The sequence below is a fragment of the Eublepharis macularius genome, chromosome 14 (genome assembly GCF_028583425.1).
Source record: "Eublepharis macularius isolate TG4126 chromosome 14, MPM_Emac_v1.0, whole genome shotgun sequence".
Classification (NCBI taxonomy): domain Eukaryota; kingdom Metazoa; phylum Chordata; class Lepidosauria; order Squamata; family Eublepharidae; genus Eublepharis; species Eublepharis macularius.
Genome location: NC_072803.1, coordinates 40,809,328 through 40,829,023, shown reverse-complemented (window position 1 = coordinate 40,829,023; position 19,696 = coordinate 40,809,328). Strand labels below are relative to the sequence as shown.

The following is a 19,696-nucleotide window of genomic DNA, read 5'->3' as shown; positions in this document are numbered from 1 at the left end:
CATCTGCTTCTTTTTATAATAAATCAGAAGCAAAATGAATAAATTAGTTATTGACATTCCTCCCGGGCTTCATCGATGCAATTGCAGGTGGAAAAGACAGGTAACATAACCAGAGGGAATTGGTGTCAGACCTGCTCTTGGGAGTGCTGGATTATATCCTCCATTGGCTGGCAAAATAAAGAGATTTCCCGTGTATATTTAGTAAATCAACATGACAATGTCATATACAATCAGAGATAATTAGATGAGCCCCCCTGTGCTTCTTGCGCCATACCTTATGCCTTAAAGGGACGGCGAGGTAGAGAGGTTGGAGTCATTAAAGCCTTTGGAGATGGCAGCAGGAACAGATAAGCTGGTGCTCTTAGGAACCTCTCGGTCAGGCAAAGCCCCAAGCAGCTGTGGTCCAGAGGCCGACAAATGGGGTCAGGTAGAGAGAGCCTATGCTTTGAACTAAATCTGGACTGAGAGAAGGGATGGGTTTGGAGACTATGACTTGATATATGGGGAGAAAAGTACATTCCTGTAGCAAGGCAAAACAGGAAAAAGCATGGAGGTAAAAGGCTAGAGAAGAAAAGAGTGGCAGGGTGAGGTCAGAAATGTTAGCTTGTGAGCCTTAGGTAACCAACAGAATGCTCCTTTCCATGGTTGAGTCTGAAAAGAAGGTAGATTACTTACAGCACAATCTCAAGAACAGTTATATCCTTATAAGCCTATTCATTTCAATAGTTTAGAAGGGTGCAATTCTGTGTAGGATGGCACCGTTAAATTGTCATTTGCGATGCTCCAAAAACCACAGTGAAGGCAATGTTGGTTAGGTGACTCTCTTGGGAGAGTTGGTAGCTCTGGAAATATTTGAGCTAAACCTCTGGAACTGTTCTGGGGAAAGGCATTACACCAGTGGGAAGAGGACTCTTTTGCATTAACTAGAGATGGTAGACTTTCTTGCAAAAATATGCTTCACCGCTGAGGGTATGCAGGCTCAGCTTCCAGCACAGAAGTGCCCTGTAGCTATTTCTTGAGGCACAAGTGGTTAAGAATGAGTATTTATTGATCTCTGCCAGACTGAGGGAATCATTTGAACACAAGAACAATATCAATCCACCACCAAGAGGCAGAGTTTGAAGTGCCAACAGAAGCTACAGCTGCCCTCTTGACAATGCCCACCCAAATCTGGGGACTAGAAGACCCTCCCTTGCCTTGACTCCAAAATCTGAAGAACAGCTGTGTTACGGAAGCTCCTGCAAAAACATTATTGCCCCCCCAAACAAGCCTTTTCCTAATGAGCTCCCAAACCGTTTTCCCCTGGCAAGGAACTGCTTGACAAGGATCACTTTGGTCTCCCAGGGCTGTGGCAAGTCAGTCCAGCCTACCAGTCTCCACATCATTAACCTGCTGGGCACTGGTTCTTTTTCCTGCTTGGCTCCAGAAAGTCAGGTTTTGATCTGGAGGAGAGATGCTGGATGTGACTTGGAATGTCACATGCTTGAATCAGTTCCCATGCAATCCACTGGCCTGGATTTGCCATAACAGAGCAGTAGGTTCAGTCCCTTCACCAACAAACAAAGAAAGTTCTTCACCTGCAGAAGCATAATTAGCCTCCTCAAACCCATTGTTACAGGATTGCTAACCAGGGCCAATGGCATCTCAAAAAGGATGAGCCATAGCACAGAATGCAACTCTGCTGAGGCATGAGGGACAAAAGTGCAGCTTTCATGCTGCAAGAATGCTCAGTTTGGGAGTGCTTGCAAGACATCTGGGTGGCTCATCCAGACGGGACTATTGTAACACTATCTGTTTTCTTGGTCCCAAATGCAATAGCTGTTGACAGAAACAGGTTAATCTGAGCATATTGCACCTGCATTATTGTATCTTAAATAGCTCCCAAGTGTGTCTGGTCCTAATTCAAGGTGCTAGCTTTAAGCTGTAATGCTCTAAGTGATTCGGGGCCAGGATACTCTTCTATTATGAATATGCCTGACCACTGAGAAGATCTAGAGAAGTGCTGTTCTGTGTTTATCAGCCTTCTGAGGTTTGGCAGGTGCTTGTACAATACAGGTCCTTTGCCGTGGAAACTCTTACAGAATCCCCTTCCTATTAAGCTCACCTTGTAATATCTGTTAGGCTTTTGGAAGATCCTTAAAACTATATTAAGCAAGTTTTTAATTTAGCTTAATCTGTAGTGGATTTGGGTTTTTAACATCATTGGCCTTGTACTCTTTCCTATTTTCTGCCAGTTTGTTCTCCTCTTGCAGTGTTTTGTGCTTTAAACGTATTTTAGTTAATTTTTATAATTGTAAGCCATTTTAGTACATGGATAAAATAAGCATAAGTAAGTAGGACAGTTGGCTTGATGCAGCAGCATATGTTTTTGATTTCTGACATACTACAAACCCCACACAAGGAGCCTGAGAAATCATAACTTTGTAAGGTCTACTCAGAGGGTACATTCCAGTGATATTGCTGAAGCTAAGCAGGTTTGAGTCTGGCCAGTGCTTAAACAGGCAATATCCTTGGAATGTTATGTAAGCTGCCAATCATCACCAATACTGCTTGCCTTTTATATAGTAGGATGGTCCTTGCAGCTTGCTGCTTATAAAAAATACAACTATAAAGAGGGGCACCGTAGAGTATATACACAGAGAGTAAGCAAGGGACCTGCCGCGGTTGTATGAACCTAAATCTTCTTAAAGTGCACCATGCAGCAGTATACTAATACATTTAAATATTTAATTTAAAGTAAATTCATAGATTTTATAATTTATCTAAAGTGCAAGGTGCTCAGTTAGTCACAATCAATACAAGTATAAATAAGTTCACATCATGTCCTTCAGATGTTTGTCATTTGCAAAGACTGATATTGAAAGAGTCAGGGCAGTGGTGAGAATGTTTCTTGGATCATGAAAGCAGAGCCCTTGGCAGATTGGCACAAGGACTGCAAGAGGCTGCCCGTGCATCACAAGTTATTTACCACAGCGAGGTCTCTGATGCAGCCGCCAGATGGGCCGCATCAGAGTAAGCAGTAAGCAGTTCATGCAGACAGTAAGCAGTTCATGCAGACCAGACTCTGTGTACACAAAACATGGAAACCAATTTCAAGACTATTTACCAGTTTCCAACAACAACAAACAGCAACAACAAAATCTTCCAGAATTGTAATTCTGAAAAGGTGAGCAAGGTATCTCCTTGAAAAAATTTCCTACTCCCTATAAAAAAGAGGCGGGGGGGGGGGAAGCCCTACAATCTGCAACATGCCTTGGGAAAAGACATTTGTGCTCCATCCATTAAAAAAAAAATATAACTCAGATGGGCCAGTGATGTGCCTAAAGTCACCTGGGAAGTCCTTACCCTAGCTTCCTAGGGTGAAGTAGAAAGATCATTTAGAAAGCCAGATTAGAAGGGTATCCATTGCTGTCACTGGGACTAGATCTCAAATCCACTGTAAAATCAGTAGCTGTTATGACCTACTGGGTTAAAGACTGTATCACTAGGGTGGGTGGGATGGAATGGCCCATCTGAAGTATTGATTACCACTCTGCCAGCTTCCAATCTTAACAGCCTACATTCTTGAATGGGTCAACATCCATTTCCTCAGAACTGGTCCAAAAGTTCTAACATGGTTTGTGATAAGATTAGGTTAGATCTCCCCAGATCAGAATACAAAAACTTACTTTAACAAAACTCAAAAGGACACAGAATTGCAGTCCAAAAATAGTAAAATCTTGCTTCTTGCTTCTAATATCTAGCCTAGCTAAGACACCAGCCAACAGAAGACCATGAATTGGCCCAACAGTAGTACAGCCTGCTTTAGGAAGATCCCCTAATTTAGGATACAGGATGGAACAAATCTTGCTCTAGTCCCTGCATGGTCCTTTAAACAGCCCATTGCTGTAGTCCCTGCATGATCAACGTACCCATATGTGCAACCTTAGAACTGAGGGCAAATTGGATCATTCAGATAAAGACTGCTGGAATTGTATATCATTTATCTCAATTCATATTTTATATTCCTAATTCTGTTAGGCTCATCTTTGGGAACTAGACACATCCCTGAAGATGGATGCCTTTGCTCAGAGATCAGGAGCAGAAGGAAAAAGGTGTTTAAAATTCCTTCCTGCAGATGAGGGTGGCCAGACCATTGCTACCAGGGCTTTTTTTCAGCTGGGACACAGGGGAACGGAGTTCCAGCACCTCTTGAAAATGGTCACATGGCCAGTGGCCCTGCCCCCTGATCTCCAGACAGAGGGCAGTTTAGATTGCCCTCCGCGCCAGTGGCGCGGAGGGCAATCTAAATCCGCCTCTGTCTGGAGATCAGGGGGCGGAGCGACTGGCCATGTGACCATTTTCACCAAGGGTGATTTAAACTTTAAAAAACTCCCCCCTTGTTCCATTTGAACCAAAGTGACATTATTGTGCAATCCTGAGTTCCACCACTGAGTCCCACCACCTCTTTTCCCAGAAAAAAAGCCCTGATTGCTACTACTGAATATCCTGCTACTACTAACATTGGAGCTGGGTGGCATGGATTCTCTGACAGAGGAAACAGGTCCAGTGGACCAAAAAGTACAGGAACTTCCCAGCTTGGTTCAGCACAAGAAGCAGATTCCCTGCAAGACTGCTGAAACAACAGAGGAAGATGTCCAGCCTTGTAGCCAGAGCTCCAGAGATGCAGCAAGAGCTGCTTTCCAGAGACGTTGCAGCTGCAAAGTCCAAGCTACTCCTTCTAGGTCTTCTTCCTGTTGAATTAACAGAGCTGATCCTGGCCGTTCTTTCCCTATGAGAGGGATTATCAGAGGAGAGGCCTTGCGCTGCCAAGCAAGCATTCTAGCTTCTGGTATTGGCTTGAGCTCATCATTTTTCTTGCTCTTTGAGTATATGGAATGTTTGTGAGAGGTCCTGAGCTGCTAAACTCCAGCACATGAAAATAAGCATGGCTGTCCTGTCTCACAATCTCAGACAGTCTGGATCTTAATGCTTAGATTTTAGAGAAGGTGACAGAGTCACTGGACCCCCTACATCCCAGCAGGGATCCCCTCTGCATGCACCATTACCAGTGGAGTTCAATAGGCAACCTATATCCTAGGAGGAGGACATGGAGCAATCTGGTTGAGTAAAGACACTTGTGCGCCTTGCTCCTTCCTGGGAGTCAGGAAAGATCCTGATACCATCTACAAGGGGTCAACACTTTTCAGGATAATTCCATGCTAGGTCTTTGAGCCAACTGGCTCTCTTGGTGGTGAGGAGAGTCCCCTTGGCTCCCATGGCTGCTGTCTCCTATGTGGGTTGCTCAGTGGTAGCCCCAACTGCTTGCAAACGGGGCCTTGCTAGAATTCCAGGAGACTGCCTCCTCCAAGAATGAGCCTTGAGGCTCTGTGAGGTCATGGGACATGACACAGAATCATTATTTTTGTATAGTGATTTGAAAGGAGTGTTGACTCTCTTCCCTGTCCTCCCCCCTCTACCCACATTGGAACAGTCCATTTTGTCCCTTGCCTGGAATGATTTCCCGTCACAATGTATCAAACTATGCATGAAAGGATTTCCTGTTGACATTTTAGCTGTATTAAATAATGCTATCGCAGCAAAGCCAGCTTCTCTGTGCCACAGAAAACAGAGGGAATTGACAAAGCCCCCCTCCCCCACTCCCTCTCTGGCCTTGGGGACCAATTTACTCCTTCCTTCTTCCCATCGTCCACTAGTAATGCCACACAGCGCTGCTTGGATGCCGCTTTTGTCAGAATTAGAGACACATATGGCAGAGTGTAATTACCTGTTTATTTTGCTGCTGATTCAGCAAAAGCAATCCAGTCTGCAGTGCAGCTCCAGGAGCCCTGTTCATAACTGCAGGTCATTGATGAATTTATGCAAAAATTAATACAACTGTGGGGGAATGGATAGGAAGGGATTTGCAGACAGAGGACCCAAAGGCTCGCAAGAAATGATGTGGCAGGAACTCAGGGAAGGAGCAGAAGTAACGGAAGAAATAGGAGGCTCAAAACTCTCTCTAAAGTGAGAGGACTGACCTCTATGAAAGATGACCATGTGGACAAGAGAAGGTAGTGGCATTTGCTTTAGACCCAAATCACACATGCATTGTGCAATACAGGAAGATGGCGATGTGTTTGTAAACCCACCTTCCTCCTCGGCCATCAGTCAGTTCAAAAACAGGGTACAAGTGCATTTAAAACAGCCTTTCTGTTTTTAATCACATGCACACAGCACCAGTGGGAAAGGGGATAAAAAGAGTTTTACATGATACATGCAAATTCTCTCCTCAAATGCTGCCCAATATTCCCTAGGCCTGATAATGACTTTGTAATGGCTGGATATCTGTCAGAAAAACAGCAGGCAAGATGAACAGAACTCTTCCTGAGAAAGGACAGCATGGAAAGATAGTTTAGACCATATGTAGAGCATGAGGTTGATTACGTATGTTAGAGACATTTTGCATTTCAGAAAGCAGGCTCTCTCCACCAATTGTTTTCACATAGACATAAAAAATACATTTAAAAAACCCAGGAAGTTAAGATCTCTCATTAACCTAATCTGGTTCCATACTTCCAGGGCTTTTTTTCAGCTGGAATGCGGTGGAACGGAACCTCTTGAAAATGGTCACATGGGTGGTGGCCCCACCCCCTGATCTCCAAACAGAGGGGAGATTAGACTGCCCTCCATGCCGCTCCAGCATTCTAAACTCCCCTCTGTTTGGAGATCAGGGGGTGGGGCCACCATCCATGTGACCATTTTCACCAAGGGCGATTTAAACTTTTAAAAACTCCCCCCTTGTTCCAGTTGACCCAAAGTGACATCATTGGCCCTGGAAGCATGCGTGCACTTTGTGCACCCACATGTGGTACCAGGGGCACCACCTCCCACCAAGAGTTGCCCCCTGTGCTGGCAACCCACTGAGTTCCACCACCTCTTTTCCCAGAAAAAAAGCCCTGCATACTTCAATAGGCAGCAGGCGGTCCAGTCAGTAACTATCATTGATACTCTAGGCCTCCCATTGTTTCTGTTGTTCCTAGCAGGCTGGACCAGAGTTACATCACTTGTGTGTTGTGTTGCTTCCTCTCACCTTTGGCTTACATCTTCTGAGAAGAAGCCCAGCTCATGGCACAGATTATGGTTTGCTCTTTTTGGTCAGCTGCCATAAGCTTTTCACTTGTCTGTGTTTGTTCCTAGCCCATCCTGACAAACAAGTGCAGGGTCCCATGCAGAGAACAGGCTTGTAGACTGATCCAGACTGCCCCAGTAGCATCTTTCCACATCCTGGTTCAGCCCGCATTTCCAAGCTCCCCCCACTGAGGACATGGCAAGTTGAGATCTGGACATCATTCACAAGATTACTTCAAAACTAAATTCACTGGTGACAAAAAAAATCCTGTTGACTTTGCCCCTCAATTAAAACACAGGGCTGTAAGTCAACCACAACATGCTGCTGGAAACACATGCTGACATTACAAAGCTGCTTGTTGTAAGAGAAAGGGAAAGAGTTAAGTTCCACTTTTGCCTCTGACTTTCCCATAATCCCACAGACTGCTAAGGGCAGTGACCTGCCTCCTGGGGCTGAAAACAGAGCCAATAGCAACACACCCTCTGTCTTAACACTTACGCAATTTGATCTCTTTCTGCCAGGGGAGGATTGTTGGGGTGGTGTTTCAGTAGAATTAGATAGTGCTGATTTTTAGCCTCTTTGCTTTTCCTGTTGAGTCCAGGTGCTGACCTTCACCCTGACTGGCTTTTTGATATTTTTGTGTTTTATTGATAAGTATCTAAAGGCAAGATCAAGATTATGCTTTACAGGAGAAATGGAATGAAGCAAACATTTTTATGGCTATGTCTGTTCTAGGATCTCTCTACACAAGACATCTTACACAGGGATGCTCAAGTTCTCCCACTGTGAATACACATGCACTGGTAGGGAGACTTGAATATAAGACTACACAGAAAGTAAGTCACTTGAGTGTTCCCATGTAAGACGTCTTGTGTAGAGAGACACTATATGAACAATTGTATGAAAGTGCCTTATACTAAGTCAGACCATTGACCTATCTAGTCAATATTGTCTACTCTAGCAGCAAAAAACAGATCTTTCCCAACACTTGCTATGCAAGATCATTTTAACTGGAGTTGCCATGCTATCTAGTATTAAATATTCAGGTTGCTCTGGGGAAATTCATTGCTCTTGGGAAACACTGAAGTTATGAGTTAATGGTGCTGTACAAAAGTAGACTTTTAAGAAACCTCTACAGTCATAGGGCCTTGAAAGGTGTGTGTGTATTTGTATACACCTCTTAATGAAAGCAGATATCACAAGTTTAGAAACTCTTGCTTTCATGAAATCTACTGGAATTCTAATACCCATGGCAGAAGTGCCAGAATTAGCACCTTGGGTAGAGGGTAGCACCTGCAAAAGTAGCTCAGTTATTGCTGTTCCACATTCTCAGAAACTATCTTGTAGGGTTGACATTTTTCATGCCCAGATATTATCAGCGTACTGCCTAATAATGCTGACTTCACCATCTCCAAGCACTTAAGCTTTGGGCAATGAAAAGTACTCATGGAATCTTTTCTTGGTTTTCAGTTAGAGTTTTGTCTTCTCCATGAGTTGGAATCTAAACAATTACTTTGACAGCAGCTATTGGGAAAGATATATTGTGGTCTTGGTTGTGCTCTGGCCTGGCCAATTAGAAGTGTGTGGTTTGTAATGCCATTTGAACTCTTCTTCCAGACTGCCATTATATTGTCTGGCTGTGACTCCATTTCCTTCCTGACACTTGGTCTCTTCCACTGCGTCTCTGCTTTATTTCTGACAACCCTGGCAGTGCCAGGCTGTATTTTTCTTTTCTTCCTGTTGAGCCTCACATCTGTCCAGCTCTTTGAATCAGTAGCTCTGAGTAATTTCTGGACAATTTTTAGTGAATTTTTTATAACAAAGAATTGCAGACCGTTCTGGGAACAGAATAACTACTGTGATAGGGCAAGAGGGTTTAGTCAGCATCTGGAGTTTCCAAATTAACTGACTACAAAAAAGTCTCCAACACTCTCTACTTAAGAAAGAATCTTAAAAATCCTACTTTTCATTTTTAAAAAATCCCTTTAGCTCTTAAAGTGACAGAGAGGTACGTGCTGCTTCAGAACACCCAGTCTCTTCTATAATGGGAGGCAGCGACATCTACCATCATATAGTGGACAGGGCTTTAGCAAGGTAATTTATGTAGTAGGATAATTTTATCCTGCATATTCTGGGAATGTCAAGCAAAATACTCTAATATAATCACTTATAGTGGAGCAGGACCATCCTCCAGGCAACCAGTCCTAAGCAATCCAAACCACTGGGTGTAATAGTCAGTAACCTGTGTTACTGACTATTACACCACACAGGAACCACACAGGAACACTGTACAATTTGCCTTAAATGAAAATTCATTTTCATTCCCTAATGCTGCAATCGGCTAGATTCTGAGCACAGGCATATGACATTTCCTAATTTCGAGTCAACACTTTGGCACATCCAACTCAGCATTGTCTCTGACTGGCAGTGACTCTCTAGTGTGCAAAAAAAGGTAAAGGCATTCCCCTGCGCAAACACCGAGTCATTACTGACCCATGGGGGACGTTGCATCACGACGTTTTCTTGGCAGACTTTTGTTATGGGGTAGTTTGCCATTGCCTTCCGCAGTCATCTACACTTTACCCCCAGGAAACTGGGTACTCATTTTACCGGCCTCAGAAGGATGGAAGGCTGAGTCAACCTTGAGCCTCCCAATACCTGCTGCCTTAGATACTTTAACTGCAGATACAAGGGATTAACCTGAGACCTTTTGCATGCAAAACAGGTGCTTGAACACTGAACTATGACTTCTCTTGGTAGCACAGTGTGTCATCCCCCTAATGTCACTTAGCACAATGCTAAGCATACTGTTTCCCACTGAAGAAATACTTGCTGCCCAGAGGAATATGGGAGAGCCCCTATTCTGGGTAGGGTAGGGTCAGACACTTTTGGGCTGCTATTAAGGTACCTGAATTGAAAGTATTCTTTGCAAATGTATCTAGCTGTGCCTTGAACCCTGCATGGTTGGATTCATGCTTTGGGCATGGGATGTCTGTCTGGATTTTCCAGGTGTACTTTTGATCTCTGTAACCTTGCACCATACTGAGGCAGGAACAAAGACACAGCCATGTCGAGTTGGCCTTCTGAGCTCCATTGAGCCAATTATAGCTCCAGCACCATTTTGTCTGACCAAGGTCACTGATCCTTCCTCCTGCATACCCTCCCCCCACTTTGCTCAATTAGTCAAGGGCATTTCATATAGATTCTCCATATTTGCATCACAAATTTTAAATGATGCATGAAAAGCAGCTGTTAAAAAACTCCAGAATTAATTATCTACACCACTTGAAAGGAATGAGCTTGCCAGGCATTGCACTGGCGGTGAAGGGTGGGAGTAAGGGGAAGCACAGAGCATTTGGCTCAGTGGGAGCAGTTTGTGATTGAAAAAATCACCAGCCTGAGTGGCATCTGCTTCTCATTTCTGCTCCCCCCCCCTTATTTGATTGCCCATCTGCACTGGTGACCTGAAACATCAGATCAGGAGCAAGAGAGGATGGTCCTTGCATTCTGTTATATGAGAGAATGGAATTAGCCAGTGCTAGCAAGTCATTTTCATCTGTGTCTGGTTGCTCCTACTCCATGTTCTCTAATTAGTGCCTGTTTCCAAGAAAAATAAAACTGTGCCCATCTTAGAGTATTAACAGTAAAAATCAAAGATGTTAGGTAAGTTCTTATGTAAATAATGCCTTCTTCCAGCAAACATTACAAATTTACCTGTACAGAACCTTTCTTTCTTCCTTTTCTCTGCCTACCCCCTCTAGAAAGTTCCAATTCAAATCCCATGTATTTAGTGCTCTGGTTTCCACACAATCAGATCCCTAATATTATGCAACCCATTGCCTGCATATCAGGCTGGATGAATCCATTCTGATGCCTTTCCCCACCTCCACCTGCCTGTTCCTGTCACTAATGAACTGCAAACAAGCATGTTCCCCATCATCACCCTGTGCCCTGCCTGACGCACGTGTAATCTAAATAGAGGCTGTAATGATGCTCCCAGAAGCTCTAGCCCCGCTGACAAGGACTGATGGTGAGAGGGGTCAGGATGGCTGTTGCACCTTGAATATTTCCCCCTTAACCCTTTCTCTACCACAAACAGCAGTCTGTACAGTTCTCTGGAACAAACTAGCATTTTAACATTGCTTGGAACATGCAAGTCTCTGCTTCTTTTCAGTACTTATGCTGGATCCCTAGGGCATACTCATCAGACAGGTGAGGCTGCTGGGTCTACTGTTTGCCTAATATGCAGGATTTTCATCTAGTTGAAGCACGGATTTGTTAAGGAATGTCTGCTGTTTATGCCAGGGATATCTGGCCAAAAATCCTTTCCTAACTAAATGCCCTTACTCCTGGGAGAAAGATCAGTCTCGGCTACTTGCCATAGGTCAACACTATGGATTATATTCATTTAATATTCAGAGCAGCTGGATATGTACAAGCACTAGGAAATTTCAAAAGTGGCCAGCACAGGATAAGTCTGCTCTTACCACTGATGTGTTCCCAAAAATCCATGCCACACTAAGATCACCAGATCATTAGCAACCTAATGGTTAGTCCAGAGGTTGACTTACGTTCTTATTTTGTGCTTTAAATCTCCACCCCCTTCCTTCCACTACAAAACCTGCAATGTTTCCTGAACAGCATCAAGAGCTGATTTTTTTTTAAAAGGGGGAATCTGGGCACAGAATCCAGGATCTTTCAGTGCAAAACATCAGTCAACAAGAAATGCCTGGCTTGCCTTTGCAGAGAATTGCAGATTTTGTTTATTTTAAAACATTTATAGCTTGCCTATCCCTTCAGGGTTCATGGCAGCTGCTGCAGATGAGCTTGTACTACTGGTTTATAACTAGCAAGCAAAATATAATTTTGATTTCCAAGGAGCCTAGCAAGGTCCCACATGGTTCTTCACAGCTTGGAGCAAGAAGGTGGGCACATTGCAGCTTCTGGCTGGGTCACATTTGTAACATCTGGCTGTGAATGCTGAAGCCTCAGCCAACTCACTCCAAATAACAGCAGCCAGAGCACATGGAGCTGGAGCCAATCTGTGCATTCCAGAGAAACTTGCCCAAAAACACTTGGAATGGAAGGAAGAATGTCAGGAAAAAATAAGGGGAGGTTTGCATTGTTAAAGTCGCAACTGGTTAATCTGGCTTCAATTTAAGTGGGGAAAGGGGGACAAAATAAAACAAAAGAATGACTATAGCTGCCAAAATTCAACCTTTTTTTTAAATTAAGGATTTAAGTATTGTTAAGAGCTCAAGCCCCAGAGACAATTTGAGGTTGCAAAGAAACTGGACTGAAACCAACTGCAAAATGGGTTACAATTTGGTGCACAGAACTTGTTTATGAAGGGCAAGATCTTTCAGAGGGGGTGAGAAGCTGATGGCACAGATTCACAAACCTACTAATATTTGATAATCTGACAGAAGCATATTTGGGCTTCTTGCTCCTTGACCCTTTTTCAGCTCTCACATTGAGGAGATAAACCCAATAGACTGAGATCAAATTTGCAAATATCTCAATCTAGCCCTTTTCCGTATATATACTAAAAATGAAGTTAATTCAAACTCACATAATTTTCCTAGGAAATACCATATATTAGGATGGTAACCTCCACCAAACAGACAAGTGATCATGGCGCCCAGATTATAGGGCCAAATCCTTGCTGCAATTTGCTGAAGCCTGGTTGATGGAGCTTTTATGAGGCCATTAAAATGTTTATTAAATCAGGCCTTTGGTGATTAGGATGCTTGGTATTTTTTGCTAACTGTAGTTTTAATTTTTTTACTCCCCTATTGATTTTTAACTCCCCTATTGATGTAATGATGACTACTGAGGAATTACACAATTTTAAAGGTGACAATGAGGAAATTGTATTGTTCAAGATTTTCTATTCCTTGGCTCAATCATCAACCAAAATTGAGACTGCAATGAAGAAATCAGAAGAAGATTGAGACTTGGAAGGCCAGCTATGAGGGAGCTAGACAAGATCCTTAAAGATAAAGGTCTCTCTCTGGGAACCAAGATAATCCAAACTATGATATTCTCCATTTCTATGTAGGGATGTGAAAGTTGGATGGTGAAGCAAGCTGACAGGAAGAAAATTGATTAATCTGAAATGTGGTGCTGGAAGAGAGTTTTGCGGATACCATGGATGGCCAAAAAGACAAATAAGTGGGTACTAGAACAAATCAAGCCTGAATTCTCCTTAGAAGCTAAAATGACAAAATTGAGGCTATTGTACTTCAGTCGCATCATGAGAAGACAAGATTCTCTGGAAAAGACAATAATGCTAGGAACAGTGGAAGGCAGTAGGAAAAGAGGAAGACCTAAAACAAGATGGCTTGACTCAATAAAAGAAGCCACATCCTCCAGTTTGCAGGATCTGAGCAAGTCTGTTAATGATAGGACATTTTGGAGATTTTTCATTCATAGGGTTGCCATAGGTCGGAAGCAACTTGGTGGTACATAATACACACATTGATGTTTATGTTAATATGTTTGTTGTTTTTCTGTATACATTGTTTTGAGAGTCTTGCCTGCTAAAAATGAGTTATAAATTTCCTATGTAATATAAATAAGGATTAGAGCTTATGCTGCATATTGGCTGTGAGATGTACAGAGTAACCATATGTATATTTCTTTTTAACTACGTATCCTATATATATTTCATTGAGACTTAAGTATGCATAGTATTGTAGCCTGAAATGTGGTGCCTGAACTACAAATCAGGAAGACTCTGATTCAAATTTCACTTCTGTTATGAACTGGGTTTGCCTTGGGCAAACCACCATTCTCTTACAGTGAAACCCTAAGCAGACTTACACCAGTCTAAGCCCAGTGACTTCAATGGGCTTAGATCAGAGTAACTCTGTTTATGATTTCACTGTAAGTCTCCCATCTGCAATATGAGGACATTGATACTAACCTTTCTTACAAGATTGTTGTTGTACATGAAGCACTCTGAACGTTCTTTATAAATGCTGAATGTTTTTATGAGAATATTAAGAAATTCCAGGCAGATTCTTTCCCTCACATACCTTTTGCTCTGCTCAGAGGTTGTGAGTTATAATTAAGATGCAAACTTTACTTGGATTATATAGTTTGCACAGAAACTGAGCCATGGCCAGGATATCCACTTTGACTTATCTTTTCAGCTCTTGAAAAGAAAAAATCTTAAAGCACTTACTGTACTTTCCTTTGGGAAGTTAACAGATCTAGAGCTGGCACGTGCCTGGATAGAAAATGGCTGGTAACCATGCATGCTGTTCCAAAGTCTGAGAAGAAATACACACTTTGTAATGCTTAGCTGACACACCTGATAGCTACAGCCAAAGTAAGGCAACAGGTGACAGATAGGTATGAAGTAAACTGTCCTTTGGGCAATAGTTAATGGGAAGTTCCAGAAAACACTGCTGGTAGATTGCAGATAAATGTCAAGTGGGAGTCCTGTCCTAAAGTCAGGAGGTTCCTGGGCAGAAAGGCATTGGCCAGATGCTGGCAATGACAAGAGACAGTTTCAAAATTGGAGTGGGTAGGAGGACAGATGGACAGACAGATGGACAATGACTCATGCTTGCCCTGGATTCTATAAATTTCTTGTAGCAATTCTGCAAATCTGCTTCCTAACACAATATTTTTTCTTCTCTAAAAGGAATCCGAGACTTTCATTTGAACAAGTAAGCAAACTCTAAAAACCCACATAATTCCTCATCATACTTTCCTATTTCCATTTTACTGCATGGCAATCTTTTATTTCAGATCCGATGTTGGGGGAGGCATTTTGGAATATATATATATTCCATAATGTATATATATATAGTTTGCCATCACTTACATATTCCCCTGATGAGATCTACGGGCAGCTGATCCAGATTTCTTTCCTGGATCACATGACCTGTCTAGGTTGTTTTATCTTTCTGAATACCAAATCTATAGCTTGTTTTACCCTTCTTCCTTTTTCTGATTCCTTACCAATTTAAAAATATTTTTACAATTGACCCACAAATCTTAATCATTTCCAACTGTGATTCTGAGAAGGTTTCTTGAGTCCCCCCCCTTAAGTTCTTTTCACACAAGTCACATGCTGCCATGCATTCCTCTAGCATTAATGCTTCCTTTGGGACTCAGACCTTACAGAAATATGAGAACAGAGCCTGCAACAGGCAGACATTCTGGGGAAGCCAGCTGTGTGTTTGCTGTATGTGCAAGGAAAGGAGCTACAAAAGGAGAATTTCAGAGCTTCACTTCACAGGATGCAGCTGACAAATAGATCTCTCTGATTGTTGCATGTTGGTTTTGAGGAAGCAAGAGTTTGCTGACTCAAACTCCTAGCTGTGTGCCCACATTTTGCACTATTAGGGGTTCAGCTAGCTAATAGGTGCTTAAATATCTGGAAATAATTAGGTGGAATGTAGAAATCTTCATGAAATTTTCAGCATCAGGGACTGCAGAGAAGACTTTGCATCTGTCTAAGAAAAAAAGAATTTAATCACAATTTTTTCAAACCGGATGTATAAATTAAGTTAGAAATATTAACTAGGAACAAATTTCAGATTCATACATTTCACCTTGACATTCAGCATTCTCTCTCCTCTCTTCTTCCAATGTGCATTTAATGTAATGCATTGTACATGGAGCTGCCCTTAAAACTATTTGAAAACATCAGCAAGAAACTCATCAGTGAAAAAAAACCCATGCTTGCTACCAATGTTTCTGGGCATGTGAAGGACCACTTGCTCCCATATGAATATTCCTCTACTCTGTATATCTCTGTGGCAACCAAATACTAGGCCTTTTCTGCTTGTCGTACATCAACATTTGGAATTCCCTCCCCACTGCATTTCATCAGGCACCAAGCTTATTTTTTTTAAACCAAGTAAAAAATCCTGTCCTTTACCTAAACATTTTGCTATACTGTGTATGCCCTCCCTGCCCAAATCTCTACTAATGTACTATTGATACGTATACATATATATTTATATGTATATTTTATTATAATTCCACTACCTGTTTTTGGAGGTTTTGTTGTTTTATGACATAGATTTCTCCTATTATATTTATTTAGTGTTTATTTTGATCTGTATGTGTTTTAAAGTCATCTTAAGTGCTTTTAATAGGGAGTGTGAGGCATAAACATTTTAAATAAATAATTCAAAATCCATAGCACATACATATTCCAGGTGTTTACTGAAGTCCTGGCCAATACCAAAATTGACTTACTATTACCCATAACCAGTTTTTGAGTTTCCTATATGTTCCAAACTTCAAAATCTTGAAAAATGTTTGGAATGTGAAGACAGCTTTATGTTATGCTACTTTGTGTTACCTTTATCACAAACTATTCATTTCTGAGCTGTAAGCAAAGCCATTATTTTGAAGCGATTATTTCAAAACATCTTTGGTGTAGAGAGATATGTGATCCCATATAAGCAACACCTCATAATCCCTTTTATTTGTCATTGTAACATTTCTTTCTCCAGCAAGATTCTGTCACTGGCATGCAACCCTAGCTGGAGGTAGCTGGGGTAGAAAGCTGTTATCAAAATCTGTCCAACTACCTGCCAAGGCAGGTTGCTAGTCGCCCTTCAGTAGGGTGAGGAAATGGCGTATCTGCTGGCCTGTCTGTATATCCACCCATGGTTATACACACCCTAGGTTACATACATGTTCACATACCTTCACATATTGAAATACACAAAGGGACAGCTCCTTTTCAGGGTTAGTCCCATGTATTTCCAAAGGACATTAACCAACGTGGGTTTAAGGTTCTGGAACCAAAAGCCAGCCAGAACTACTTGGCCAACAGCAAGACATTAGCGTATCAAAGGCTGTTGTTTTCCCACTGGGCTGTAAAAGGAACCCATCTGGGATGGAACAGTCATTTCCCAGTCTGTGTGGCTCTACTAGGTTACTTTATTACACTAACATGTCAAACTCTTTCTGCCTCATCTGCCCACCTGCTCCTCATTCCATGACAGTTATAGAGCAAGCAACAAGTGTCAAAGGTTGCAGGATGTGGAGACTACCTCCTATATTATGGGCAATCCTGCATTCGTTTTTCATTGTGGTAAAACAGGCCTCAAAAGACTAACTGTGGAATCCTATGCAAAGGCATTCCAGTTTAAGACCATTGAAATCAATGGGTTTAGGACTGGAGTAATTCTACATAGGATTGTGCTATTAATGCACCTTATTTAATTATGAAATACCTGGTCACATCAGTTTAAATACTATTTAATAGTTTAAATCCTTACAGTAGCTTTACAGGTTTCACTTTCAGAAATATGAGCCTGTTTCCGGCAGGTAGTCAAGTTGGTCTGTAGAAGAGCAAAATTTGGGTCCAGTAGCACCTCAAAGACCAACTAGATTTCGAGTCAAAGCTCCCTTCCTCAGACATATCAAACCTGTTTCACCTGTAAATTAGAAAGAGAACGACTGAAATATACAAATTACAGAACTAATTTTCTTATGGATGTTGAAATTAAGGTATTTTCCGTTGTGTTAAGCTCCCTCCTGGAGTTTAACAGGATTATTTGCAAATTACCAGGTCTCAGAACAAATGTGCCCTCCTGCTTCTGATTCTAGAGTGGTTTTGTAAGATGGAGAGTTTCAGGCTGCCTTTCGATAAGCTGTTCTTAATATTTTATTATGCTGTTTTGTTTGTGCCGTCCCTTTATACCGTTTTTTAAAAAAATAACCACTTATACCAGGCTTTTAAAAGAATGTAATCTGCATCTTATCTCAGTTTCGTTTTTTTACTCTGCTTCTTCCTTATGGTTCTTTTTTAGATACAAAATAGTTTCGAAACTTTACACGAAAGACAAACTAATAACCATCCCAAATAAATGATAAATATATGAAGCGCAGGCGGGGGATATGGAGTTCTAAAGCCAAGGTTGGGGCCTCAAGAGGAAATGTATGTCGCGCGCGCGATACGAATGGCAGCTCCAGGGAAAAAGACGACCATTTGATAAAACGTGGCGCCTTAAGTAAAATAAGGGAAAAATCCCTTTGCACCGCCCCCTTCAACGGCCTCTGCGCGCGCCTTCCTCCTCCAGCCTTCCCGTGGTTAGTCTGAAGGAGAGAAGGTGGTGGCAATCTGCGCCAGCCTCGCCCAGGCCACGCCCCCTTCCCGGAGTCCCGCCATCGGGCTGCTTTGGCTTGGTTGTGGTGGAGGGAGGAGTGTGTGGGGCGGTGCGCGTACGCGCGCGCTCACTGGCGTGTTCCCGAAGAGGGGAGAGAGGGCGAGAGAAGGGAGGGGCGAAGCGGAGGCCTGCGTGGCAGCTGGGCACAGACTGAGCGACTGCCGAGCGCGCACCCGCCCTCAAGTGCGCGGTCGAGGAGCGCGCGCGCGCGCGCGAGTCGGAGAGAACGAGTGAGTCAGTCAGAGCGCGCGCTAGAGAAAGCGCGTACGAGTGTGTGTGTTTGGGGGGAGGGGGTGAGATTGAGAGCGCGCGAACGAGCACGAGCAGGTCGAAGTTGTGTCCGGGACTCCTTGCCCGCCTGCTTGAGGCGCGGGGCCCGAGAAGACGGGACGCCTCCCTCCCAGAAGCGGCAGGTAAGAGAAGGAGGGCCTCGCCTTTGCTGTTCTCCGGGAAGGATGGAAGGAATGGGGTCGGGTCACGTCATGTCATGCCACGCCTCCCCCCAGGGCATTTCTTTCCCCTTACAGCCTCTTTTCCTCCACAGACAGCTCCCCTCAGGTGTACCTCGTCGTTCTCCCTTGCCCCTCCTTCTCTCCTCCATTCTGTGTATATTAGCTGTCTTTCCCCGGTTCTCCTTGCGACTCGTTTATGAATTTGCTTATAGAATGTATACCCCGTCTTTCAGTTGTAAATAATGCTCAAGGCGGCTTACATCCTCCAGTTTCATGAAATGGACCAATATTAAACTTTTAAAATCTATGTATCTAAAAGAGCTGCTTCCTAAGATGTCGAATAGATATCAATAAAAGAAACGGAAAACTAATAGAAACTCAAAACCAATACGAAAAGTTCTTAAAAATTAAATGTAATAAAATCCATGGTTAAAAGATTAATGCTGTTACTGTTTTTAAGGATCTTTTACTGGCCATTTTTTTTGCCTAATTTATCTTTTTGGGGGGCCTGTTTTGATCTCTTCTCCCCACACCACTGAACAGGATTGTTATCTTCTGATCCCCCTGCATCCTTGGCCCTTTGGCACTGCTCTTGTTCTGCCTGTACTCTACTTCTTGTTTTCTCTTTTCAGTTCTGATCTGGGTTCTTGTTTGATTCTAAATTATAACATTGGCTATTTTTTTTTACATGCGCTGCCCTCTCCTGGGTTATTGCTGGGGCTGTGTTGCTGAACCCCAAAAGGGTGCAAGGGGTGCAATAGCAAGGTGTGCTTTGTGAATTGGAATGGGATTTTTGATTGCTGGCTTGGATTGGATTGTACTTCCGTAGAGGCACATGGTGTCATCGCTGTTGTGCAAATTAGATGATCTCCTTCATACAGCTGAGCCCTGAGTAAGAAATGGACAGTCATCTGGTGCTATTTCTCTTGTGGTTTTTGTTATAGTGGCTCGTGGCGTGCTGTTGGACACAGAATTTTGTGGGCTGT

General features: G+C 42.8%; 1 protein-coding gene across 4 annotated transcripts in view; it reads left to right on the top strand.

Annotated features, from left to right (window-relative positions):
• Window positions 1-18,364: 18,364 nt before the first annotated feature.
• NEK6 (NIMA related kinase 6) overlaps window positions 18,365-19,696 on the top strand; it is a 136,005-nt gene continuing 134,673 nt past the window's right edge. For 2 of the 4 annotated variants that reach the window (XM_054998137.1, XM_054998136.1), the window contains exon 1: window positions 18,495-18,671. The gene's annotated coding sequence lies outside the window, so the exon portion shown is untranslated. The other 2 variants (XM_054998135.1, XM_054998132.1) reach the window with 2 other exon arrangements.